General features: G+C 40.7%; 1 protein-coding gene across 1 annotated transcript in view; it reads left to right on the top strand.

Annotated features, from left to right (window-relative positions):
• cachd1 (cache domain containing 1) overlaps window positions 1-14,533 on the top strand; it is a 104,975-nt gene that overhangs the window by 21,813 nt on the left and 68,629 nt on the right. The gene's annotated exons all lie outside the window — the stretch shown is intronic.

The following is a 14,533-nucleotide window of genomic DNA, read 5'->3' as shown; positions in this document are numbered from 1 at the left end:
TTACACAGCTACATTCTCGCCTGAAAATATGTTAAACGTTTATTTTGTGACCCAGAAAGAATAATAAGAGTAACATTAAAACTAACTAGCTGCCGCCATTGTTGGAAACTGCGTTGGGCCGCGCTATGAATTCTGGGACACAGCTGCTTCTTCTTCTTCTTCTTCTTCTTCTTCTTCGGGGTTTAACGGTAGCTGACATCCTTGTACATGCAATGCTGCCATCTTCTGTTTAAGTCCGTTATTACACTCTTAAATCCTGCCACTTATTCCTGCGTCTTTTGTGATCTTACAAAGCTTCAAACGACGCGTCGACTATTAAATCAGTCGTCGACGATTTTGATAGTCGACGTAATCGTGACTAGTCGACAAATCGTGGCAGCCCTAGTCAGCAGCAGTGAGCTGTGCTAGTTTTGCTTTGCAAAGTCAAATCCAGTGTCGTGTTGTTTAACCTTCCCTTTAGAGCGATCCTCGCTTTGGTTAATCAGTCCATGTAACTGCCTTTAGAGTACATGATTTAGAACAAAGCCCCATGACCCTCTAACAGTGTCCAGACATGATCTCACATCAGGCTCAGAAACCTGAGAAGGAGACCACCCCAGGAGGAGTCGTCGTCCCTTATTATTCTTTATCTCTTTACCATCTCTCCTACCCACTCACATTTACCTGCCTACGGTACGCATGATGATCTAGAAATGTATCTTTATTCGTATGAATCTCTGTATCACTCTCATAAGTGAGGGCTGTTGCATAATTTGATTTCCTCTCTATAGTTTATTCATGTTTTTTTTTGTTTTGTTTTTATATTGTACAGTGACTAGGGAGTCAGTTAGCACTGGTTCAAATGATGTTGACAATTTCAGTCGACGTTTGTGGCTCGTTTGTGCCTTAATAATGCATTCATCAATGCCTGAAAAACTGCAAGTGAAAGCGCCTGCAGATGAGTGAACAGCATAGGAATGTGAAGATGATCCAAGATAGTTTGTGCAGACAGCGCAGGCGCCCCATCTGATTGTCCCTTCACTTTTTTGTAAGGGAGGTGGATGGGGGGGATGGTTCTTAGTGGGAAACCCAAGTTTTAAATTTTATTAGTGCTGCGTGATGAGGCTTTTGAGCCATGCGGGTCAGCGGCTTACATTTTGTCAATCTCAGCATTTTCACACACTCTTTTGAGATCTCCAAGTTCAGCTCAAGAGTCGGTATGAAGTTTTCGCCCTGCCAGGGTTACCACTAGGGTGTGACTGGGACTTGTGGTGCCAGACTGGCAAGCTGAGGTGGTTGAAGCCCGGTCCACAGGTGAAGTGTTTTGGAGACGCTGCTTGGTTTCTGTGCCGCCTCTTGGCTCCAGGTGGGTCATTTGTCATTTCGCTGGGAGCTGTAGTTTCTGAAAGGGATAATCTACAAGACCTTATTTTTGACTTATGATGAACTTCTTAAAAAAAAAATAAAAAATAAAAAATACTTGACATGTAGTACAATGTAAGTGTGGCTGATGCTTAACAGGAAAGGACTCGCCCTTTCCCTCACTTTTCAGCTCCGTTACTTAGGGCTGCTCGATTATGGCAAAAATGATAATCACGATTATTTTCACTGAAATTGAGATCACGATTATTTGACGATATTTATTTAACCCTTTAAGACCTACCATAGAACCAAGTCCACCAGAGCTTATATTATATTTTTACATGCTGTAGTGCCATTTGTGGGAGCATTTCAAGTTGCTATACATCAATACAACTGTTATAGCCCATATTTTAATAATATGTATGCATTAAGTCCATAGTAAGTACATTAATTGCAAAAAAGTGCAATAAACTACAAAAAAAATTGAAAATCGCTTTTGTTTTGTTTACATATATTTCTACTTGGAGAAATTTAAGAGGTTTATCCCTCAAAACTTTAAATACAATAAAGTTGCAAAAAATAGTTTACAACAACAGGAAATTTATTTTGAGTGTCTTCATAGTTTTATTTTGGAGATACAGCAATTTTTATATACTGCAGGAAAAACAAAAAACAATCCTATGATGCAAATTTGCAAAGAAAACAGCATGTGCATCATTTCACTGTGGGAAGTGTTACGAACAGCTGACAGGAACGGCAAAGCGTGTTTCTGGAATATTATGTTTTTGTTCCTGCAAGCGCTTTTTATGCAATTTTTGCAAAGCTATATGTGGAAGGAAACTGTGACCGAGGACAAGCTGATGGCATCAGATGTAAGTACAACTCCTCCGGTTTCATATGCAAAACAAATTATTGCGCTAGCTTACACGGTTCAGGTTCTACAGGGATTTAACAATAGTTACGCAAAACGGAGCTTACTGCTCTGACCGGCTTTAAAGGGTTAACAATGACTTTAAAAAAATAATATAAAATAGTGTGCAACACCACTGAAGTTTTTTTTTTTTAAACTCTCTTTTCAACCAACGGCAGTCACTCTCCAAATAACTTCTGCTTAGCTTTCCGAGCTTCCCTCGGGTCCTCTTAATCAGCGGTCTCCAACCTTTTTTGTGCCACGGACCGGTTTATGCCCGACAATATTTTCACGGACCGGCCTTTAAGGTGTCGCGGATAAATGAGGGAGGGGCTAATAATCGGCTCAGTCATTTTTAATGATCGTTGAAAGCCCAGATCGTAATCGTGATTAAAATTCGATTAATTGAGCAGCCCTACCGTTACTATTATTTGAAGGTATTGATCAGATAACCCTTTAATAACCTGATTAATACAGTAACTGACAAGTGTTTTTGTCATGAAGTATACTTCTTAACGTGGTGCCTGTTCATTCAAACAAACAAACAAGCACTGTGCAGCCCTGCAGTGGTGTTTTAACAAAAAACAAAAGTCATTTCTGAATGTCTTGATATAAAGAAAAAAAATCAAAGCACTTCTAAAAACAGTATTTTCTCATTATCACGTGTTCCTTTGTTCAAACTAATTTGACCACAGTGTGTGTGTGGTTTTGTCTTCGCCCTCTTTTAGTCCATAGATTTTATCAGCTTAATGGGGGTGCTCAGGTATGCAGCTCTGATCAGCCTTTGGAACATTTTCACATTGGCTCCATTTTAGCAGCAAGATGTTATTCCCATAACCCGCTGCAGGCCCGATGCCACTGCAGACACGTATTATATTTATATAAAATAAAATATAGTTTGTGTGGGGGGTGCAAAATGTACAATCTCTAAGATTGTACATTTTGCACCATCCTTAAAACTATGTAATCTTTTATTAACAGTTAGCAACGTCCTTATTAAGAATTAATTTTTCACAAGGTTTCAGTATATCCAATTAGTCAGCTGTTAGTGTGTGGTTGCTGTGGCCTGAGGCCTTGTTTTAATGACTCGATTGCCTTGACTTCAAAGACCTCGTGTGGTGAAAACCATAAGGTAATGACTTGTGACCAAAGCCTCATACCACATGTACTTTGACAGGCACACCCCACAGTTTGTGCTACGAGGAAGAAGCCGGATAATGGGACAAAACTGCAACCTTTGAGTGATGTGTGCTAGGATGTAGTTGCATCAGTTTCTTAAACTGTTTCTTTCTTTTTTTTAAAAAAAAAGTATTATTATTATTTATTTTTGTATCTGAGACCTTCTCATTTCTGCCAGCGGTTAGTGCACAATACACTTGACAACTGAGTCCTAATTTTTTAACACTGTTTGCCAGACCTAAGATAGGTGTTTCCAATATCCCTGTGTTGGTGTTGTTTCTGGGCAATCATAATTAATGTTGGTCCCAGATATTCAAAGCTGAAAGTGACCAATCACATTGTTATATGTGACTGGTTATTGTGATATTGTCATAATGTTGGAAAATTTGTAGGGGGGAAAAAAACCTGCCAGTGTCCACCAACATTAATGATCCTGGAATACCACAAACATGGATACAGCCGATCTTGCCTTTAAGATAATGTAGATTATAATTGTCTTTGTCCTGTCTTCTTTCCCTCACCCTCAACCGGTCGGGGCAGATGGCCGCCCCTCCCTGAGCCTGGATCTGCTGGAGGTTTCTTCCTGTTAAAAGGGAATTTTTCCTTCCCACTGTTGCCAAAGCGCTTGCTCAAAGGGGGTCATATGATTGTTGGGGTTTTCTCTCTATTATTGTAGGGTCTCACCTTACAATATAAAGAGTCTTGAGGCGACTGCTGTTGTGATTTGGTGCTGTATAAATAAAAATGAGTCACATTGAATTGAATGTAGCTAGGTTATGTCAGTGTTCTTGTGTGGACTAGTGCTAGGCCACATTTCCACCTTTTACCGTGCCATGTTTTGTCTACTGTACTTACAAGCATTTTGTGAAATAGCAAAGACAATGTCCACCACATGGCTGCACCGCAGTTGTGTTTTCTGTTTATTTAACTCTCCCAGTTTGTTCTGTTGAAATAGCAACCTCTAGATTTTGTGGGGAAGCACAACATTAAGTTGATGAAAGAGAGGATAAAATAATGAAACTGAAATGCAGCTTAGCTATTGTTTTTAAATGAGGGCAAAACTATTTCGTTCCACAAACAAGTCCTCATGCCAGTCTTCTGTTACTCATTACTGCCACTTCATTATTATCTGCCAAAGTTAAAGGAAACAAAGTTGATCAAATGTTAATATCTGACAGCTTTTTTTTTTTTTGCGACCTTAGTTTTATTTAAATGTCCTCTAGCTTTCGAAGCTTATTTCAATCTGCATTTCTTTCCCTTCTATCTTTCTCCTCTCTTTACTGCTCTAGTCTGACCCAGCCCCACTTTTTCCTAGCTTTTCTTGTTCCCCCTCCTCTACTCCTCCGCCCTCCGTTCCCTCCCTTGTTTTCTCTCACATGTGGAAAGCATTATATCCTGTCTGGTGGAGAGAGGGAGAGAGCGCAAACTTCCCAGTCTGAGACTGAGAGCTTCTTGGGGAGGCCCAGGGGTGGTGGGTAGTGTTAGGGTTTATACGGTGGTGACTCTCGCTCTCTTTCTCTCAGGCCTCATGCTGTTTGGATAAAAAAAAGGGGGGTTTGTTTTTTCAATGCACCACAGCACCCTATAGCTGACAGGCTTCACCCTCCCAGTGCATTAGACTGGAGGACACACTGGAGAAAGTCCAGTCAGAATTTATCAGTACAGGCACCGGCTCCCCTCACACACCCCAGCATATGTCAGGTGAATTATATGTAAAGATTCAAGCTGAAAATATGTCTCCTTTGTTTCCTTTCTTGGAATAGATCAGAGCAGATTTATTACACTTTTGTTTCCCAAGTAGTTTTTATTTTCATTTTTGTGGATTTGCTCATTTCGTCTTAGATTTTATAGATGGAAAATGTTTAGTTTTGCCTTTTTTATGAGTTGAGTGTCAGTTTCAGTTTTTCTTTGAATGTTATCAATAACGGGGCAAAAGCGGGTGACTCACATGTCAGATGCTTAGCATTAAAATTGTCATGTAGACACTCCAAGTCTAAATAAACACTGAAAATGAGAAAATGATCTTATTTCTTATTTTTGTGAGTGGATAATGTTTTTATTTATTTTTTTATTTTATTTTAGACAAATTTGTTTTTTTATATACCTCTGGTTTTACTTTTTGGTTTCAGTTTTCACTAATGCAAAAAAGTGGCATTTTTCTCAGTTTCTCAGAAATCCTACATATAATTTACCAAAATATCAACAATAATTACCCCCCCCCCCCCCCCCCCCCCCAAAAAAAATAAATAAAATAAAATAAATTAAAAGTTAAAAATTTGGCCATTTCCAAAGAACTTTCATCAGTACAGAACTAGATCACAGTTAATCTCTACTGCAATCCAGATTTATGGATTTCTGCAGGTAAAGCCACATTAACTTTGTTTCTGCACTCTCCTTTGCTCTTCGTCATAGTTTTGTTTCGTTTTAGTTTTTGTAGAACAGGAACAGTGGGCTAATAAGGATAACTTAACTTCTGAAGCTTTGGTCTTGAGATAAACCTTCAGTGCTTAGGCCTGGAGAGCTGCCGGGCTGAATAAATGTGAAGAATTTAGAATGGACATCAGGACTGTTCCAAGTGCATCCTGGGAATGAAAGCTTTCCTTAAAAAAAGCTGTTTTATGGAGATATAAAATCTAGGTGTATGCAGTCCTCCCAGCACACACACACACTTTTCTAACATAAACATTCAGAGGACATAACTACATGTTGAGAAAATTGAAAATGCTACCCCAGTCAATCCGAAAATGCTGAACTGCAAAGAAGCCTTTGAAAAGCAGCTAAAGTGCACGCTTGCACTCCCCACACTAACACAGTGTGTGGGCTTGGGCTTTGGGGCTATCGCCTCAGGTTGTCTGTTAGTTAGATTCACACAAATTAATTTGGCCCTAACCCCACCCCAATGCAGCAACAAGCAGTTGGCAGACACTGACGGACGGTCATTTAATTAACCGACCTGCTCCACTGGGTTGAAATGGAGACGCACTTAATTAGTGAGGGTTTGGTTTCTCTATGGCCATTATACTGGCATTTAGAGATCCATCTTTGACATGCCTTTTCTTACTGTACTCCCTCCCTCTTCTCCTCCTCTTTCATGGTTGAAGGCATTTTTTTTTTTTTTTTTTTTTACATTGATGCATAGAAATGAATCAAAAAAGTAAGACTGGATCTTTGACAGGCTTAACATACTTTTAAACAAAAAACAAAACAAAACAAAAAAACCCCAAGCCTTGTAAACAGCTTGTAAAAGTTTAACCTGAGAAGATTGGATAGCCATAGCTGTGACATTATCAGTCAGGAGCTACTTATAGGACTTGGATTGGTCTGATCTGGCTGTGAATTAACAGACCGGCGTGGTGAGATGGTGATTGTGTAAATGGTGTGAATTCCTTGCAGCATGGTTCGATCATTTTTGGTGTAATTTTATTTTTAATTCCCATCTAATCACATTTATTTTACTGATTTGAATAAAAATAAAAGTGCTTTTATTTCGTTAATATGCGGCATTTGGCTCTGACTAGAGAAGTGCTTTTAATATTTGGCTTCTCACTGAGCTGCAGATAGTTAGAATTAAAAGGAGCTTCGTCATATTTTGTAAAACATTGCTGTTAGTGCACCAGGTTTACCCCCAAAGGAAATGCATACGTCCTTAGGCTTTCTACTTCTCTTCTTCTGACCTGTGTGTTGTGGAGCTGCAAACTGCAGGTATAATTATTTCAGCCCTTTTTGGCTGCCTTGGGAAAATACAAAAATTGGGCTCCTGCTCTCTCTTCCTTGCCTTTCCTCCTCCAGTTGCCTGTTTCCTGACTTTGTAGCATTCAGAAAAAAAAAAGAATATGGGAGGCGAGGATGGGGATAAACACATGGCAAGGGTCTGGGGGAAAACAAACACACGTGCACACACATCAGAGGAGGAACTCTAATGCTGCATCCTCGGCCCCCAGCCCTCTGTAGTGCCATGAGCTGGGAGTTGGCTGGGAAGCAGGGAGGAAGCAAGGGAGAGGGTAAAAAAAGGAGAGAAGCTGTGTACCAGCAGCATGGAGGAAGAAGCCGTTACTGTCCCTTGGGCTTTAATATTAAGCCTTTATCTGTCAGCTATATGGAAACCAGTCTCTCTGGCCCTACAGCTCCAACACATCTACACAGGCTGGATTTAAATTGTCTGTGGATGAATGTGACCTTCACCTTCATGGAGATTTCTTACAGTAGATTGAGCAACACACATGTACAAAGGCACTCTGCAGTTTCTATTTTTTATAGCAGTCATACCTATTTGATTCAGCTGGCACATGGTGAATATGAATTTGTGTCTCAGTGAGGCTCCCAGTTTGCCCTGTAGTGTGTTCACCGATGAACCACGGACCACTAAAGACAGCCCTGAAGACAGGATTAGAGAGAGAGAGAGAGAGAGAGAGAGAGAGTGTGTGTGTGTGTGTGTGTGTGTGCGCATCTTTGTATACAGGCTTGCTTGTGCAATTCCAGCCCCACTCTTTGAAGATCGATGAATTGCTAATATGTTCATTCCCAATCTGACGACTTCTGCTTCTTATCTTCCTTATTTTTTGCCTTTCTGTAATTTTTATTCTCCGCAGTCTTTTTCTTTACTACTAGTTTTTCCTTTTTGAAAAAAAAAAAACCTACACGAATGACTCTCTAAGTCTCCATCATGTGGTTGGTGTCATCAGTCTTCTGTCTGGATTTTCTTCCCTACATCCCTGGGAACAGAAGACTCACTTTTAAGTAAGAAGAGCCTCTTATGGTAGTTTGACATCCCCAAGAGGGCCTGACTGAGGAGATGAAGTGGTAGAGCTAATTAAATGGATACATATGGTTCCAGTGTTGATATGAGATGGGTGCAAAGAGGATGCAAAAGTTAAGGAGAAACCTAAGGGAGTCTGCTTTAGAACTGCAAAAGGCTGTGACGTGTTAATCATTTTCTCTTCCTGCAACTGAGAAAATAAATAAAGCAGTGAAAAAGTTTAAAGGAGTCAGATATTCTCATAAGTGAGGGCAGTATTTCCCTGTATGTCTCAGCCTACATGAATTATCCACAGTAAATGTACCATAGCTCTGAAAAGCTACCAAGTCCCTATATTTAGTTAGTGGAAGCTTACAGTTTGAGCTTCCACTAAGGTTTGGGCATTCCTGGGAACCACTCATCTGTGTCTAGGATTAACCCCATGGTGAATGGCTTTAAAATCTGGCCTAATGAGTCGAAGGCTGGAGCTCTGCAATCAATGCACAAGTCATCTGAATGCAATGCTTCCCATGTAGAGCCAGGGTTAGCCTTTTTGATGTGTCGTTAGAGACATGCGTTTTGGACCTTGCAGCAGTGCAATAAAATCTAAATGTTATGTATGGATGACATTTTGTCACTAAAGGCAAATGTTATTTAAAAAAACTCTTTTATCACAAATTTTAAACGTAAGACAATTTGGTATGTTAGTGGCAAGGGAAAACATTTACTGTTGTGTGAACTTTAACCAAGGGATAATTCAAAAAAGTGTTTTGAATTAGAATTATTTTGTGAAAACAAAACGCCAAAAAGGACCAGGAGAAGTATATTAGCCCCCTGCAAAACTGACTGTTATTGAGCTATAGCACAGACCATTGCTGTGCAATGATGTGCTTTAATTTTGTAGTGCTCACAGCTTGTGAAATGAAGCTGAAACTGAGGCGTATGTTATTTACACACAGACAAACTTCAGCAAAGCAAGATAAATCAGTTAAGGCTTGCTCACAAAACATGAGATTGATATACAAAGTTATCACAGCATATCCAAGTGTCACAAACTGGAGTGAGAAATATCAAGAAGTATCAAAGAGAGCCACACAGCGCGGAACAAGCCTGACAGAGGAAGAAAGTAGAAGTAGTGAGAGATGTGTCTAAAGACCTCAGAACAACTGCCAAGACACTACTGAATGACTTGCCATGTCAGGAATTGTAGTCTCAATGATGAAAATCATTAGACCCCTATGCAGGAATGGACCATGAGGTTGCAGACCAAGAAAAGCTCCACTCCTACAAAAGATGCCCCTTTAAGTTAGACTGAGGAATGTTAAAGACAGCCTGGTGAGAGATTATACTTAATGGAAGCACATCCTTTGGTCCAATGTGACAAAATTAGAGCTCTTTGACCTAAGAGATGATATAGCGAAAGAATGGAGGAGTGTACAGCCCAAAAAACAGTGAAACACAAGGGTGGGAGCATTATGCTGTGGGAAAGCCTTAGTGTGTGTAGAACTATCAATCTCCTCAAGGTGAAAGGAAGCATAGAGATAGAATTTGTCAGGATATGTGAATGAAACTTAAAACAACTTATCAAGCAAAAAAGATACCCAACTGAAAATTGGCATCAGGGGAGCTAATAATTTTGAAGCAAATTTTAAAAAAGAGTGTAAGCATTCAAAATAAAACGAGGATGTTTGGAAAAGGTGGTCCTCCCTGAGCCTGGTTCTGTCAGAGGTTTCTTCCTGTTAAATGGGAGTTTTTCCTTCCCACTGTTGCCAAGTGCCTGCTCATAGGGGTCATCTTTTCATTGGTCTTTTCTCTCTATTATGATAGTGTCTTCACCTTACAATTTAAAACACAGGGATCTGTTTTTGTGATTTAACACTCTATAAATAAAACTCAATTGAATGAAAGTATTAAAATAAAAAACACACACACACAGTTAAACATTAACACAGTTCCAAAGTTTCCACTAGAATGCTCTTTGTTTGAAAAAGGTCTTGTTTAACCTTCCCCTTGTGCATCAGACATCTAAAATGAACATTTGTGTCATTTTCTGGTATTTGTAATTTGTCTTCTTTCATGATGCTGAGGTTTACCCAACAGAGTAAGCTACAAGGTGTGTAGGGAAGTCTGAGTGTCCCCTGGTACTCCAGTTTTGTGCATGTGTGATTGTGGGTCACAGGAGGCCACAGGACCGTGGTGGCCTGAGCAGCCTCAGGCGTCTCAGGTTTCAGAGCTGAGCATTCCTCTCCAGCTGCTCCATAGCTGTGAAAACCGCAAAGCAGCTCTAACAACAAACACTCTAGGCACTGGGGGGAAAGCCGGCTAACCTGTGGCTAATCAGCAACAACCGCTCTGCTCTCTTCAGGATTTGTTCGCAATTTCTCAAGATTGCTTGCTAAATGGAAAAACACGTAGTTCCCCTTCACAGTGCCTACTCCTCCCCCTTTCTCCTTCTCTTTTGTTATTGCAGTCTTTAAGTTTTAAAAGTGATTGGTGCTAAGTGGCGGAAGCTCTGTTTGAGTGTACTTTGGTCGTGTTTATTTGACAGTTCCATGTATTGGACCTTCGTCCCCCACCCACCCAAGAAGGGCGTGGAACTGTAGACTGTCTGGGCTTGGTGTTGCACTTTGCAAATAACTCAGTAGTGAAATGTGCTCGTGTGTTTGTAATAACACAATTAAAGTGTTTTGTGTGTTAGTGACTTGCTCTGTAAAATAAATGAATATGCACAAAAGCAATCACTAGTAACGAGGACCACTGACTCCCATTTACACACTCAAAACTCAAAATTGTGTGTTTATTCCAGCCAGTGTTTATAAGCCATATTGGAAATAATTGAATTGTCAGAAATGTCATTTCATACTTAATCTACCAGTATAAGCTGAAAAGACTCATTATGAATCAGAAGAGAGCATTGTGCAGAGGTTTCAGCGAACAGTTGTATCTGTTTGTGTGTCTCTATCACTGGCTGACAATATTTGTCCTTTTTATTAGATTACATTATTTCCTAGTTAGAGTGGCAAATATTTGCTGATTTTCTGCTTTCTATTACTTTAATCCCCCCATCCCAAAACAAGTCTCTTGGTCTTCTTCTGTCCAACACCCTTTATTAGTACATAAGCATTGGAGCCCTCCCCCCATCCTGTAATCATCCTTTGTTGTGTTTCTAACTTGAAACTTCCAGCACAGTTCCAATTACAATGGGAAGAAAGGGAGGAAAGCATGCATAGATTATATAGGCAAAAGTGTTTGGCCGTACCGCGTAATCATTTTCTTTCTGGACTTTGGCCTGGGCCTTGTAGTTGCAGTGAAAAGAAATCTTTGTGCCTCCCAAGACATTTTTGGATGATTTTCTGCTTCCAATGTTGTGGGAACAGTTCTGTCTCAGCATGATTTTGCCCCAGTGCATAAAACATGGTCCATGAAGGCACGGTTGGATGAGTTTGGTGTGGAAGAACTTAACTGACCCCCACAAAGCCCCGACCTCAACCCCGTCAAACACCTTTTGGATGAACTAGAATGGAGAATGGGAGTATTCAATGTCACAATGCCAAAATTTTTTCCATAGACACGCTCTCTAAAATCTTATGGAAAGCCTTAGCAGAAGAACAAATGCTGTTATAGGTACAAAAGGGTGGGTGAATTTTAGAAAAAGCTAATGCGGGTGTTGTGTGTAGGTGGCCCAATACTTTTCTTGTTGTACTGTATGTTCCAAGTGTTAAAGGAAAGGTTCCTCTGATGCTGAGGCACAATATCTCCAATAATAAAATGTCTTAAAGCGTAAACTGCTTGACAACTGAGCTCACTTTGTCACCAGATATACCCTGAAACAGAGACATGTCTAACTATGGCATAAGTCCATAGTAACACAAATCCAGGTTTAGTTTATTTAAGTTGCAATCTGGGTAATTGGTGTCCTCTGGAATGTGTCTGACAAAAGGTGTGGACAGGCATCAGGAAATGGTTGGAGTGTAGAAACCAGACAATTTAAGGCTTTGTGTACGGTGGGGCAGCTTACCGTGAAACACCTGCCCGCCTGCTGCCTCAACACAAACATTAGTTGTACTCTGTTTGTAGCTGACACATGGCACCGGTGCCTGTGTTTAACAAGTGTGTATGTGTAAATAAGTAGGAGAAAAAGAGAGAGAGAGCAAATATACAAGACTCGAGAGACCATCTGAATAAATGTCTGCATGTTTCTGTGTGTCAGAGCAGGTCCGTATTTAGGCGGCTCATATAATGTTTTTCTGGGGCTCTCTGAGTGCTGAGGTCACAGCCGGACTCATTTTCTCCATGCCTTAATGCACCACTCCACATCCTCTCTGCTCAACAATATAAATCAGGAACTGTTAAAAATGTTTCAGCCTAGAAGGCGAAGGGAGGGAAATTTAACATCATCTTGCAATTCGAGCTCATAAAAACCTTCATTTTTATGCTACGGCTGACTTCTAGACTCGGGCAGGCGTTTCCCCTCCCAACTGAGAAACTGATGCAGTTGACAGGACTATGTTTTGGCAGGTAGTCAGGTTTATCATTCTCTCTGGGCCGCTAATAAAATGGATCCAGACGCACTCGTCTCAACAGAGTAATGCAACAGCACTACAGCCGGTGTTTACCTTGTCTTTTTTTTTTCTCTTTCCTCCTCATCTCTTGATTGATGAAGATAGCTGGATGCTATTAATTCAGTGTAGTCTCACAGCATCATCATGCAACAACGGGAACCCCCCCATATAACTTCTTCTTCATCCAACTTGTAGGTGTTTCAAAACTCAGAGAAGTAACATTAATGATGCTTTCACTATATTCACACGAGCCAAGGAGCCAAAATATGCAACAGGCTGCCTGAACCCTGCAACTAAACGCTGGATGGAATGTAACTATTCTTAGCTGACACTGTTTGACAAATCCAAATATCTGGTCTTAAAAAAATCTTCTCACGTGGCTTTTTTTTGTTTTGTAATTGTGCTAGCATATTCTGCTCTAGAGTGTACTTTCTTGATTTCAGTTTTAAACACAAACAGCCAATCAAGGAGCACTAAATACAGGCGGCAAGAAAATGCAGACTAACATTCACCTCACTGTAATTTAAAGTATTATAAAAAATAAAGGGAATGAGGTTCCGATTGAAGAATTGGCCTCAAATTCTTTTGAGACTTTTTCCAGTTCTGGCTGCAGCGGACACATTTACAGGGAGTGCAGAATTATTAGGCAAATGAGTATTTTGTCCACATCATCCTCTTCATGCATGTTGTCTTACTCCAAGCTGTATAGGCTTGAAAGCCTACTACCAATTAAGCATATTAGGTGATGTGCATCTCTGTAATGAGAAGGGGTGTGGTCTAATAACATCAACACCCTATATCAGGTGTGCATAATTATTAGGCAACTTCCTTTCCTTTGGCAAAATGGGTCAAAAGAAGGACTTGACAGGCTCAGAAAAGTCAAAAATAGTGAGATATCTTGCAGAGGGATGCAGCAGTCTCAAAATTGCAAAGCTTCTGAAGCGTGATCATCGAACAATCAAGCGTTTCATTCAAAATAGTCAACAGGGTCGCAAGAAGCGTGTGGAAAAACCAAGGCGCCAAATAACTGCCCATGAACTGAGAAAAGTCAAGCGTGCAGCTGCCAAGATGCCATTTGCCACCAGTTTGGCCATATTTCAGAGCTGCAACATCACTGGAGTGCCCAAAAGCACAAGGTGTGCAATACTCAGAGACATGGCCAAGGTAAGAAAGGCTGAAAGACGACCACCACTGAACAAGACACACAAGCTGAAACGTCAAGACTGGGCCAAGAAATATCTCAGGACTGATTCTTCTAAGGTTTTATGGACTGATGAAATGAGAGTGAGTCTTGATGGGCCAGATGGATGGGCCCGTGGCTGGATTGGTAAAGGGCAGAGAGCTCCAGTCCGACTCAGACGCCAGCAAGGTGGAGGTGGAGTACTGGTTTGGGCTGGTATCATCAAAGATGAGCTTGTGGGGCCTTTTCGGGTTGAGGATGGAGTCAAGCTCAACTCCCAGTCCTACTGCCAGTTTCTGGAAGACACCTTCTTCAAGCAGTGGTACAGGAAGAAGTCTGCATCCTTCAAGAAAAACATGATTTTCATGCAGGACAATGCTCCATCACACGCGTCCAAGTACTCCACAGCGTGGCTGGCAAGAAAGGGTATAAAAGAAGAAAAACTAATGACATGGCCACCTTGTTCACCTGATCTGAACCCCATTGAGAACCTGTGGTCCATCATCAAATGTGAGATTTACAAGGAGGGAAAACAGTACACCTCTCTGAACAGTGTCTGGGAGGCTGTGGTTGCTGCTGCACGCAATGTTGATGGTGAACAGATCAAAACACTGACAGGATCCATG

Source organism: Mchenga conophoros, linkage group LG17, assembly GCF_057382185.1.
Source record: "Mchenga conophoros isolate Kocher_MC1m ecotype Shallow Benthic linkage group LG17, M_conophoros_male_GT1.1, whole genome shotgun sequence".
In the NCBI taxonomy this organism is placed as follows: domain Eukaryota; kingdom Metazoa; phylum Chordata; class Actinopteri; order Cichliformes; family Cichlidae; genus Mchenga; species Mchenga conophoros.
The sequence above is the reverse complement of the archived record's forward strand: the minus strand, read 5'-3'. Positions and strand labels throughout refer to the sequence as shown.